General features: G+C 44.3%; 1 protein-coding gene across 4 annotated transcripts in view; it reads left to right on the top strand.

Annotated features, from left to right (window-relative positions):
- NCOA2 (nuclear receptor coactivator 2) overlaps positions 1-12,229 on the top strand; it is a 329,643-nt gene that overhangs the window by 134,938 nt on the left and 182,476 nt on the right. For all 4 annotated transcript variants that reach the window (XM_040354387.1, XM_040354383.1, XM_040354388.1 and 1 more), the window contains one exon: positions 3,096-3,176. The gene's annotated coding sequence lies outside the window, so the exon portion shown is untranslated. The remainder of the gene's footprint in view (positions 1-3,095; positions 3,177-12,229) is intronic.

Raw genomic sequence — 12,229 nt, 5'->3', positions numbered from 1 at the left:
TGATAGAAGAAAGTGTTCTCAAAGTGATTGTTGTGACAGATTCACCAGGGACAGAGGCTTTTGGAGGGGACTGAATGCTAGCTTCTTGCCTACCGACTATGGCCCCTGGCATTTGAGGGAGCTTACAATCATTTAGGAACATATTGTGTCATATAATGCAAAAGGACATTATTAAGGAGGCCTTGATGGTGTCTGCTTGCTTGGGACTCATATATGTGAAAGGAATGCTGATTGAGATCTGGAAAGCCCTGGGTCTCCTGTTGTCTACCAGTGTGGTTTATAAAAGTATTTCACCCATTGTTGTCAGCGGTTGGAATATTTGATATCTATATTAAGACTAGGAGGAACCGGTATATGGCAAAAGCACTCAAGTGTTATGTTTTTTTTTTTTCTCTTAAAATAACAAACATGTTATACTTACCTGCTTTGTGTAGTGGTTTTTCACAGAGCTTCTCCTCTCTTTGGGTCCCTCTTCAGCTCTCCTGGCTCCTCGCTCCTGTCCAGTGCCCCCACAGCAAGCAGCTTGCTATGGGGGCACCGGAGCCGAGTCACAGCTCTGTGTGTCCATTCAGACATGGAGCTCAGTTTCTGCCCTGCCCCCTTTCTCTCCTGATGAGTTAATTGACTTTGACAGCAGTGGGAGCCAATGGCGCCACTTTTGTGTCTCAGTCAATCAGGAGGGAGAGTCCCAGACTGGGGAAGACTGAGCTCAGGTAAGTACTAGGGGTTTCTGGAGGGGGCTGCTGCAGAACAGAAGTTTTTTTTTTTTATCTTTATGCAAAGAATGACTTTACAACCCCCTTTAACCGTGAACGCAGGTGCTGTTGCACAATAATATTAATAACCCACGTTATATGTACATAATCTGGTATTTTTTTTTTATCCAGAAAGAGTTCCCCTTTACTATGAGCCTAGCATGACATCCTTCACTGCAAATGAAGGTCTTGGAGCAATATCATAATGTAGCCATTGTAACCTCTACATGAAGTCTGCTATTGCAGAGCTGCGCAACAGAAGAATGAATGGCGTCATGCTGCTGTTTGTTTATCCAGGAGAACCTCTGAGCCAATCAATGGTTTGTAAGCCGGACTTGTGCATGTGGAGCTGTGCGGGTGAAATAAGATGCCACTTGAGGACTTGGCAGAGCCCCTGATCACAGCACTTGCTGCAAGCTCTGCATTGTGAGGCTGATGTGGTGAACAGTGCTTGCTTGTTTATGCTTCAGCATGTGAATTCGTCTACACGGCCGGACACACTTCTGGAAACAAAACTCCATGACTTTAGTAATCTCGCTGCTCAACGTCGCTGCAGCCAATCACATCATTATTAAATAAGCCGCATCCACCAACCTTTGATTTTTTTTCACTGTACAAACAAATCAAATGATGTTAAAGGGGTTGTAAAGGTAATTTTTTTTCCCCCTAAATAGCTTCCTTTACCTTAGTGCAGTCCTCCTTCACTTACCTCATCCTTCCATTTTGCTTTTAAATGTCCTTATTTCTTCTGAGAAATCCTCACTTCCTGTTCTTCTGTCTGTAACACCACACAGTAATGCAAGGATTTCTCCCTGGTGCGGAGAAAGCCTCTTGAGGCGGGAGGGGGCGAGCAGGAGGGTCAGGACGAAAGGAGATGTGTGTTAGTTGGCGTCCTGACACTCCTGCTCGCCCCCACCCCCCTCAAGAGGCTTTCTCCACACCAGGAAGAAAGCCTTGCATTACTGTGTGGAGTTACAGACAGAAGAACAGGAAGTGAGGATTTCTCAGAAGAAATAAGGACATTTAAAAGCAAAATGGAAGGATGAGGTAAGTGAAGGAGGACTGCACTAAGGTAAAGGAAGCTATTTAGGGGAAATTTTTTTTTTCCTTTACAACCCCTTTAAGGAGCTTCCCTAAGCATTGCTTGTATTTAGAATAGCTATATAACATAAGCCTTTTATAATTTCACAAACATTATCTAATCCTTTCTGGTAATGAAAATTAAAGTGCTGTACTTTCCGGTGTATAAGGCGACCTTTTACACCGGAATTACACAGCCAAAAACCGGGTGTCGTCTTATACGCCGGGGGAAGCGGCTGCCCGATGCATATCATCCCGCCGGGTGCTCTGTAAAGCTGCATGTATTCAGAACATGCGCCGTTCAGCCAATCCCGGCGGGCGATGCACTCTGTTGATGACTACAGAGCCTGCTCGGATTGGAGTAACAACCTCTGCCAATCCGAGCAGGCCGGGATTGGCTGAGCCAGCACATGTCCTGAATACATACAGCTTTACAGAGCACCCGGCGGGCTGATATGCATCTGGCGGCCTCTTCTTTTCTGAACATATGACGGTAAGGGGGTCGTCTTATAAGTTGACTATAGGTCAAAACCAACATTTTAAACTGATAAGTAGGGGGTCGTCTTATATACCCAGCCGCCTTATAAGCCGGCAAATACGGTATAACTAAAGGCTAAACTTTAATCTTCTTGTTTTGGATGGAGTGGCGAGGGATTAGAATGCTTGTCAGTTGTTATTGCTGTCTGTGCCCCCATTGGGGAGATTCACCCTCTCTGTTCTGGAAGGTGTGCGTCTCGTTACATCTTAGTCCTGTTAACCATTATCATTGAAAGTGAAAATCTCACATTTTGGGTTGTCCCCAGAAATCTTCCAATGGGGACACTAAATCCGTTGATCTGGGGGTCCCCAAGGTATTACCCTTAATTTGCAGGGATTTCCTCTCACTTCCTGTTTGGTTATGGGACAGAAAGTGAAGGAAAATCCCTGCATTGAGACATGGATGGCAACGAAAAAAAATTGGACAGTGGTTATAACTCTCCCTTACTCTATCCAAAATGAAAAACAAAGTTTTTCCAATGGGTCTACTTTACGTTTTTCTCATCATATCCAAAAAAAAAGATCAGCGCCAGAGATGGCGGCAGCGTGGAATGCAGCAGTGATGGAATCCTGGACCCATCTTCCCCCGGAGGACAGCACAGTAGGCTGTATGTGGGATCCTCACCTATGAGTTTTTTTACTCCTATTTTTGTTTTGAAGTTTACATTGAGCACAGATGTCAGAGGAACTTTTAATGAGACTTTTTCCTGTTTTCCATTTTAGGTGATGAAATAATGTCTGCATTACACATTTTCTGTGACAATATCGGGACATTTCAAAGGGTAATTCAAGTCTAAGGGAAAAGTAAGTTTATTACAATTTTTTTTCTTCTTATGAATAAAAGTTTAGCTGTACTATTGCCGTGTGGTCGCTTGCATTTGCACATTTGTATCCTTCAGGAGTACAGACTGCTGCCAAAATGTCTCCCTCAATACCTTTGCTGTGCCTAAGGGCTCCTCCATACCATTTCAGTTGTGCTGCACTGATAAAGGCAGACACAATACCATGGCACAGTTGTTTTCTATGTGTCCTGTTCACACCACAGTGCTGCCTTTTAGGTGGGTTGTGTTAAAAGCAGACAGGAAGAAAATTTGTTGAACAGCGTTATTTTTTTATTTAACAACGCAAAGCTGCGCCCCTCTCAATGGCTATACAATGCACACCAGCCGGCACTGTGTGGGCTGGTGTCAACAAGCCCTCAGTAGTAAACTATAGTATATTCTTAGATGTAAGTGCAGCATTTGGGCCCTTTTCACAGGGGGCATTCAGTCTGGAACCTGTCGGTTTCTTCACCTGTCAGATGGGTCCATATTGAGCCATAATGTATGTCTGTGGGAAGGTGGGTGTAAACAGACGTACAGTGCTGTGAATAAGTATTTGCTCCCTTCTTGATTTTTGCATACTTGTTACACTTAAATCATTCAGATCATTAAACAATATTACACAAAGATAACCAACTAGGGCATCTGAAGACGTGAGCCAATCACGAAACGCGTCAGGGTGTGGCCACGTGACTCGCCTGATCCATTCCAGTGTACTGCTCCCCGGGACTCACCGTAGAAGCCAGCAGTTAATACTTCCCTTTGTGTTTTCATACATGACCGCACTGCTCCACGGCTCATAACCCGAGAGGGACAGACTGCATTATTCAGAGTTTTGTTCCAGGCACGTTTGATCAGGGGTTCGGTGAGTAGATTACCAACGGGTTGGACAGAAGTGGGATCAGTGACGGATATTTGTATTTCATCAACCAATATTTTCCAGCTATTGGGATCTATCAATAATTTTGATTGCCTGTTCATGTGAACTTTTATGCACCAGTCTACAGCAGAGAGCTGTTCACTATAGTTCATAGCTGATTGCAATATAATGGATGCAGCCATTGGAATGCTCTGATTGGACTGTTTCGAATGACCCCTTTTTCCTTTTTCATACATGCAGGTTAAGGGAAGTGGTATCATTCATATATATATATTTGTTTTGCAGAATATGGTCACATATTGATTGTGGAATTTTTATTTCTTCTATAGCACTGTTAATATTTTATTCTATTCGTAGAGTGAAGTATATTTAGTTGGTTTTAATTTTTTATAATAGCTGCTTCACTGCAAGTTTATGTTTTGGTGCCATTGAGCGTTGGGGTCCGTAGAGATTTCTCTTTTTAGGGTGATTTTTTCTGATATTTTAGATATATTAGACAAAGATAACCTGAGTAAATACAAAATACAGTTATTGAAGGATCATGATTTCATTTATCAAGGGGGGAAAAAGTTATCACTCCCCCGCCAAATCATGAATGAGGCGTGATTAACCACAGTTCAATTTCGCTTGCCACACCCAGGCCTGATTACTGCCAGACCTGTTGACTCCAGAAATCACACAAAGTGTTACTAAACCCAGGACCCTGCATTCACTATATCCAGTCTCCCACTGTTCACAGAACATGGAAATGAAATTATTTTGGTAAATATAACTGCTAAATACGTCTGTATATAGCAGCCTTGTGACATCCATCAGTTCTTAATAAACCTTGTTGTCATACTGCAATGATCCTCTGTCTGGACAGTGCTGATTTGCCTTGTGCCCCACCCCCCCAAAAAAACTCTAGCAATACAAAAACTGAGCATGTGCAGCCCGTCCACTGGCGAGACAGTGGAAAAAGAGCGGGATCAGAGAGACGGGATCAAATGGCCTTTATACACAATGCAAAATATTACCCCCTTAGGTTCCACAATGAGTATAACAAGCATTACTTTTTCACATAGGGCCAGGCAGGTTTGGACAGCTGTTTTCCCTTAATAAATTAAATCCTAATTAATGCTGGCCATACACTCCACGAAAAATCGTCCGAACGAACTTTTGAAAAACTAAAGTTCGTTCGTGAGCGCAAACGATAGTGCCATCATGTAATGACCGATAAATCGTTCAGTGGACATAAAAAAAAAAATGGTTCGTTTTTTTTTATATATATACCTAGTGCAGAAAGTTCGGGCGGGAAACACATTAACCTTCCGATTTATCGTTCGTTCCGCAGAAAATTTCCAAACTTGTCCTTCGTTTTTTTGGCTCAAAAACGTCCAAACGATTATCAATTTTGTGCCCATTAACTGGCCGAAAAACGAAAGATCTTTCTTAACGACCGAATGTCGGCCGAATTTTCATATAGTGTATGGCCAGCATTAAAAACTGCATTTTGTCTTTACTCGGGTTGTCTTTGTGTAGTATACAAATTTGTTTATCTGAACCATTTAGGCTCAATTCAGGAAGGGGGAAAATATTTTTTCACAGCACTGTCCATTTATGTCTACAGTAAAAAAAAAAAAAAACTGAAAAAGTTTAATATAAATGGATGTCTGTTTTTTAGGTGTTTATACTTTTGTCCACCTATGACTATGAATTAAAAAATGCATGTAAACTAAATTAAAAAAATTTTGTATGCGACTTTCAAAACTTCTACATGCTTAAAACCCCTTTATTATTATTATTTTTTTATTATCAATGTGTTGACTATAAGGCTGCATTCACACCTGGAGCGTCGGTCGTTCGTCGTTTTTTTTCTGCGTTTTTTCCGGCGTTTTGTCGCGCATATTCATGCTTATTTGCGCGTTTCCATACAGCGTTGTCCGACGTTTTTGTACTTCGACGTTTTTTATTTTAGCCAATAGGAAAAATTATCATCTTTTCATCACTTGTTGCTATGTTGGTAGATTTTTTTAATCTTCTGCCTGGGTGAAAAGTTCTATTGATTAAAGCGACAAAACGCCCGTAGCAAACGCTTGTTGTCGCGCAAGTCGCTTGAATCGAGCGTTTCCATTACTTTCTATGGGAAATGGAAAAGCTCAAATACGCCCAAACCGCCCGATACGCGCGACAAAAAAGGGTCCGGAACTTGTTTGAGCTACAGGCGTTCGGCGTGGAGATGTGAACGATCTCCATAGAGAATAATGTTATTTTTCCCCTCTAGCGTCTTTGGCCCCATTCACACCTAGGCGTTTTTACGCCTGAAGCGCACTGCTCACAAACGCCAGAGGGGAGAATTAACATTATTCCCTATGGTGACTGTTCACACCTGAACGCCCAAATGCCTGTCGTGCGAAGCTCAAACAAGTCCCGGACCTTTTTTTGTCGCGCGAATCGCGCGACAGCGGCGTTTGAGCGTTTTTTTTCCCATAGAAAGTAATGGGAAACGCGCGTATTGAGCGTATCGCGCGACAACGGGCGTTTGCTATGGGCGTTTCGTCGCTTTAATCAATAGAACTTGTCGCCCATGCAGAAGATTAAAAAAAATCTACCAACATAGCAACAAGTGATGAAAAGATGATAATTTTTCCTATTGGCTAAAATAAGAAACGCCGAAGTACAAAAACGTTGCACGACGCTGTATGCAAACGTGCAAATAAGCATGAATACACGTGAAAAAAAACGCCCAAAAAAACGACCGAACGCCCTACGCTCAGGTGTGAATGCAGCCTTTGAGCGTCGCGCTTCAGGCGACAAAACGCCTAGGTGTGAATGCAGCCTAAGGGTTTGTAGATTGCCCACTAGAGTGCACAAACCTCACTGTGAAATCTTTCCAGGACCTATTTGTTGTGACTCTGGTCCAATCACTGGCATTGAATTTATCTCTGTGGGTTAATTGTAAGTGATTTAATAGTTGTATCTACATTGGTTTTCAGCCACTGCGTTCCTTGATGGTTGTGGTTATTTTGTGTCACTGTGTGGCGCTGACACATTTGGCGAATCTAATGCCCCGTACACACAACCTTTTTTTTTTTTCCTGACAGGAAAACTGAAGTTTTTCCCAACGTGATTCCTCTCCAGCCTGCCTTTCATACAGACGTTCAGGCCAAATCCCGCCCGACCAAAGCGCGGTGACGTACAACACGTACGACGGGACTATAAAGGGGAAGTTCCATTCAAATGGCGTCACCCTTTGGGCTGCTTTTGTTGATCCTCGTGTTAGTAAAAGTTTGGTGAGAGACGATTCGTGCTTTTCAGTCCGTTACGGCGTGAAGAATGTGCTATCTCCATTACGAATGCTAGTTGTACCAGAACGAGCACTCCTGTCTTATACTTGATTCTGAGCATGTGCGTTTTTTTTCCCCCTCGGAAATGCATACACACGAGCGGTTTTCGCGACGGTAAAAAAGCAAACATGACAGTTTTTCCATCGGGAAAACCGGTGTGTACGAGGCATTAGAGTTTGGCGGCTCCTGTACCATATGATCTTCCAACAATCCATATGTCTCTTTGCTGAGCGATTGAGCCCTGGAACCTGGGTGGCAGAAGTTTCCCAGTGACCCGGGTAAGGCAGATTTCTTGGCGGTCAGTGTCTGTTCTCAGCAGTTTTGTCTTTCTGGGGAAGTAGAGGAAGTTCCAGCACAGAAGTCCATCTGAAATCACGATTGGAAACCACCACTCGGTGTACTCTTGTTGTGGTGAATTGACACGTTCCTTCCCCGGTCAGACTGTTATTTTCCTCTATTGCACCAGTACTGGGGTGGAAGGAATACAATATGCCGACGTGATAAAATAATTTTGTAGAATGACTCCTTGCCAAGTGGCATGCCAAGCAAAGTCGCATTGTTATGGAAAATTTTTGGAAACTTGGAAGGAATCTGTTACTTTTAGTATACATTGTGTAAATCTGAGACTTTCAGTAATAAGCAGCTTCCAGGAGCTCTGGGTAAGGCAGATTCCAAAGGACTTTGTACCATGAATCTGGCCACTGACAGGTTTGGCAGCAACTTTAGTGCATGGCCGCAGGCCAAAGCACTCTTCTTTTTGTTTGTGGATGGATTAAAAATGTACATTTGCTAGTTAGTGTCATAGTTGGCAGGTTCCGGGGATGCTTTACTGCTGAATGGGTGTTGAGTGCGATCTCTGAGGACGATGGATCACTAAGTCCAACTGCAAAATATGTTACTGTTCTCATTTTAGACGTTGTTCATTGGTTAATGAGCAGGGAAAATTCTGGGGCAAATTTCCATAACCTGAGAATTTTCATTAAAATCAAATAGAGACTAACTGGCATGTTTGCAGCAAGAATTACGCATTTAGTGGAAATCGGAGCTGAGAATATTTTTCAACCAATAAACCTCAAACAATGGTCACCAAACTGCGACCCGGGGGCTGGATGTGGTCCTTTGCTTTCTTTTATCCAGCCCTTGTGGCAATATTTCATCCTATGACTGCAGCATTGAGGCACAACCCCCCCCCTCCCCCTGACACCCACGAAGGGGCACAATCCCCCCTCCCCCTGACACCCACGAAGGGGCACAATCCCCCCTCCCCCTGACACCCACGAAGGGGCACAATCCCCCCTCCCCCTGACACCCACGAAGGGGCACAATCCCCCCCCCCTGACTCCCACGAAGGGGCACAATCCCCCCCCCCTGACACCCACGAAGGGGCACAATCCCCCCCCTGACACCCACGAAAGGGCACAATCCCCCCCCCCCACTGATGCCCACGAAGGGGCACAATCCCCCCCCACTGACACCCACGAAATGGCACAGCCCCCCCCCCCCACTGACACCCACGGAGGGGCACAGCCCCCCCCCCCCACTGAAGCCCACAAAGGGGCACAGTCCCGTCCCCCCAGGGCCGTCTTAATAGCATCATGGGCCCCTGGGCAAAGTAATTATCTGGGGCCCCTACAATGATGACAGTGCAGGTAAACAGACATCAAGTAGGTAGGAGGTAGAAGGGGTTGTAAAGGTTCATTTTTATTTTCTAAATAGGTTCCTTTAAGCTAGTGCATTGTTGGTTCACTTACCTTTTCCTTCCATTTCCCTTCTAAATGTTTTTTTTCTTTGTCTGAATTTTTCACTTTTTGTTCATCCTCAGTAAGCTGTTCTGGCTGACCAACCCCCAGCCAGATGATGGTGGAAAGCTTACTGAGGAGAAACAGGAAGTGAGAAATTCAGACAAAGAGAAAAAACATTTAGAAGGGAAATCAAAGGAAAAGGTAAGTGAACCAACAATGCACTAGCTTAAAGGAACCTATTTAGAAAAAAAAAAAAAACCTTTACAACCCCTTTAACCACTTGCTTACTGGGCACATAAACCCCCTTCGTTCCCAGGCGAAATTTCAGCTTCCGGCACTGCGTCGCTTTAACTGACATTTGCGCGGTCGTGCGACGTGGCTCCCAAACAAAATTGACGTCCTTTTTTCCCCACAAATAGAGCTTTATTTTGGTGGTATTTGATCACCTCTGCGGTTTTTATTTTTTGCGCTATAAACAAAAAAGAGCGACAATTTAAAAAAAAAAAATATATTTTTTTAACTTGTTGCTATAATAAATATCCCAATTTTTTTTAAAAAAAAATATTTTTTTTCTCAGTTAAGGCCGATACGTATTTTTCGACGTATTTTTGTAAAAAAAAAAAATCGCAATAACGACTGGTTTGCGCAAAAGTTATAGCGCCTACAAAATGGTGAACAGAATTATGATTTTTTTTTATTATTATTTGTTTTACTAGTAATGGCGGCGATCTGCAATTTTTTTTATTGGGACTGCGATATTGCGGCGGACGTATCGGACACTTTCGACACAAATTTGGGACCATTCACATTTATACAGCGATCAGTGCTATAAAAATGCACTAATTACTGTATAAATGTGACTGGCAGGGAAGGGGTTAACACTAGGGGGTGAGGAAGGGGTTAAATGTGTAGCCTGGGTGTGTTATAATTGTGTGGGGGGAGGGGGGTGACTGGGGGAGGTGACCGATGCTGTGTCTCTATGTACAAGGGACACAGATCGGTCTCCTCTCCTCTGACAGCACATGGAGCTCTGTGTTTACACACAGAGCTCCACGTCCCTGCTGTGTTACCAACAATCGCGTGTACCCAGCGGACATCGCGGCCGCCAGGTACACACATCGGCTCCCCAGCGATGCGCCGGGACAGTGTTTACCCGCTGCGCGCCCCCCAGAGGCGCGCGCGGGTAATGCTTTTAAAAAGACGTCCAAAGACGTCCAGTTGGCACCTGAGAGCCGAGCTGTTGACGTCTTTTGTCAATAGCGCGGATCTCAAGTGGTTAAAGGGAAAGTAAACCCTGATGGGTGTTACTTCCTCTTTGTTTCCCTGTAAAGGTAAAGCATAATGGGCTACTATGCATCGAATAGTAGCCCATTATGTAACACTTACCTGCAGGAGAAGCCCGCAATGTCCCCATCTTCCTCTCGAGTAGCGAGCGGCCATTCTTCACCCCTCTTCCTTCCGGGGCCGCGAACTTCGGCATGCGCGCGGGAACCTTCAGTCAAGGCATGACCCACGTTAGAAAGGGCACAGCCCTGCCCTTTCTAACTCTAGCGCATTCGCAGAACAAATCGCCGTACTGTGATTTGCAAATATCTCCTAGACCAGGGATATGCAATTAGCAAACCTCCAGCTGTTGCAAAACTACAAGTCCCATCATGCCTTTTCCCTTTGGGTGTCATGCTTGTGGCTGTCAGAGTCTTGCTATGCCTCATGGGAATTGTAGTTCTGCAACAACTGGAGGTCCTCTAATTGCATATCCCTGTCCTAGACTGTGCAGGTCTGGGTGATATTTCTTGCACCTACAGTTAAGCCTTTAATCTAGGCTTACCTGTAGGTTAAAGTGGTTGTAAAGGGTTTACAACCACTTTAAGAGTTCCCTTCACTGAAACTAAGGGATCGTTCCCAACCCACCACCAAATGATTCGGACCAGTGCACAGAGCAAGGTCCAAAAAAACAACTTGAATGGCCTGCACAGAGTCCTGACCTCAACCCGATAGAACACCTTTGGGATGAATTGGAGTGGAGACTGCAAGCCAGGCCTTCTCGAGCCAAACTGGACAATGCAAGTTTTCCTAAAAGATCATTTTCCCGGAGTTCCTCTTTAACTACTTGCCGACCAGCCGCCGCAGTTATACGTCGGCAGGTCGGCTCCCCTACGCGAGAGCCCGTAGCTATACGTCGGCTCTCTACACGGCCACTAGGGGCGCGTGCGTGCCGCCGGAGGCGCGTGCCCCCCGTTCGTCTCTGACTTGCGTGCCTGGCGAGAGCGCCGGGCACCCGCGAGGGCCGGGAGCTGAGTGTGTAAACACACAGCTCCCGGTCCTGTCAGGGAGAGAAATGCTGATCTTCTGTTCATACAATGTATGAACAGCGATCAGTCATTTCCCCTAGTGAGGCCACCCCCCCTACAGTTAGAACACACCCAGGGAACATACTTAACCCCTTCCCCGCCCCCTAGTGTTAACCCCTTCCCTGCCAGTGGCATTTTTATAGTAATCCAATGCATTTTTATAGCACTGATCGCTATAAAAATGCCAATGGTCCCAAAAATGTGTCAAAAGTGGCCGAAGTGTCCGCCATAATGTCGCAGTACCGAAAAAAAATCGCTGATCGCCGCCATTACTAGGAAAAAAAAATATTAATAATAATGCCATAAAACGACCCCCTATTTTGTAAACGCTATAACTTTTGCGCAAACCAATCAATAAAAATGATTGCGATTTTTTTTTTTTTTTTCACGAAAAATAGGTAGAAGAATACGTATCGGCCTAAAGTGAGGAAAAAAAAAGTTTTTTTATATATTTTTGGGGGATATTTATTATAGCAAAAAGTAAAAAATATACATTTTTTTTCAAAATTGTCGCTCTATTTTTGTTTATAGCGCAAAAACTAAAAACCGCAGAGGTGATCAAATACCACCAAAAGAAAGCTCTATTTGTGGGGAAAAAAGGACGCCAATTTTGTTTGGGAGCCACGTCGCACATCCGCGCAATTGTCAGTTAAAGCGACGCAGTGCCGAATCGCAAAAAGTGCTCTTTGACCAGCAATATGGTCCGGGGGTTAAGTGGTTAAGGTCTTTTGGAAGTC

Source organism: Rana temporaria, chromosome 5, assembly GCF_905171775.1.
Source record: "Rana temporaria chromosome 5, aRanTem1.1, whole genome shotgun sequence".
NCBI lineage: Eukaryota > Metazoa > Chordata > Amphibia > Anura > Ranidae > Rana > Rana temporaria.
This window is presented reverse-complemented; position numbering and strand designations above follow the sequence as displayed.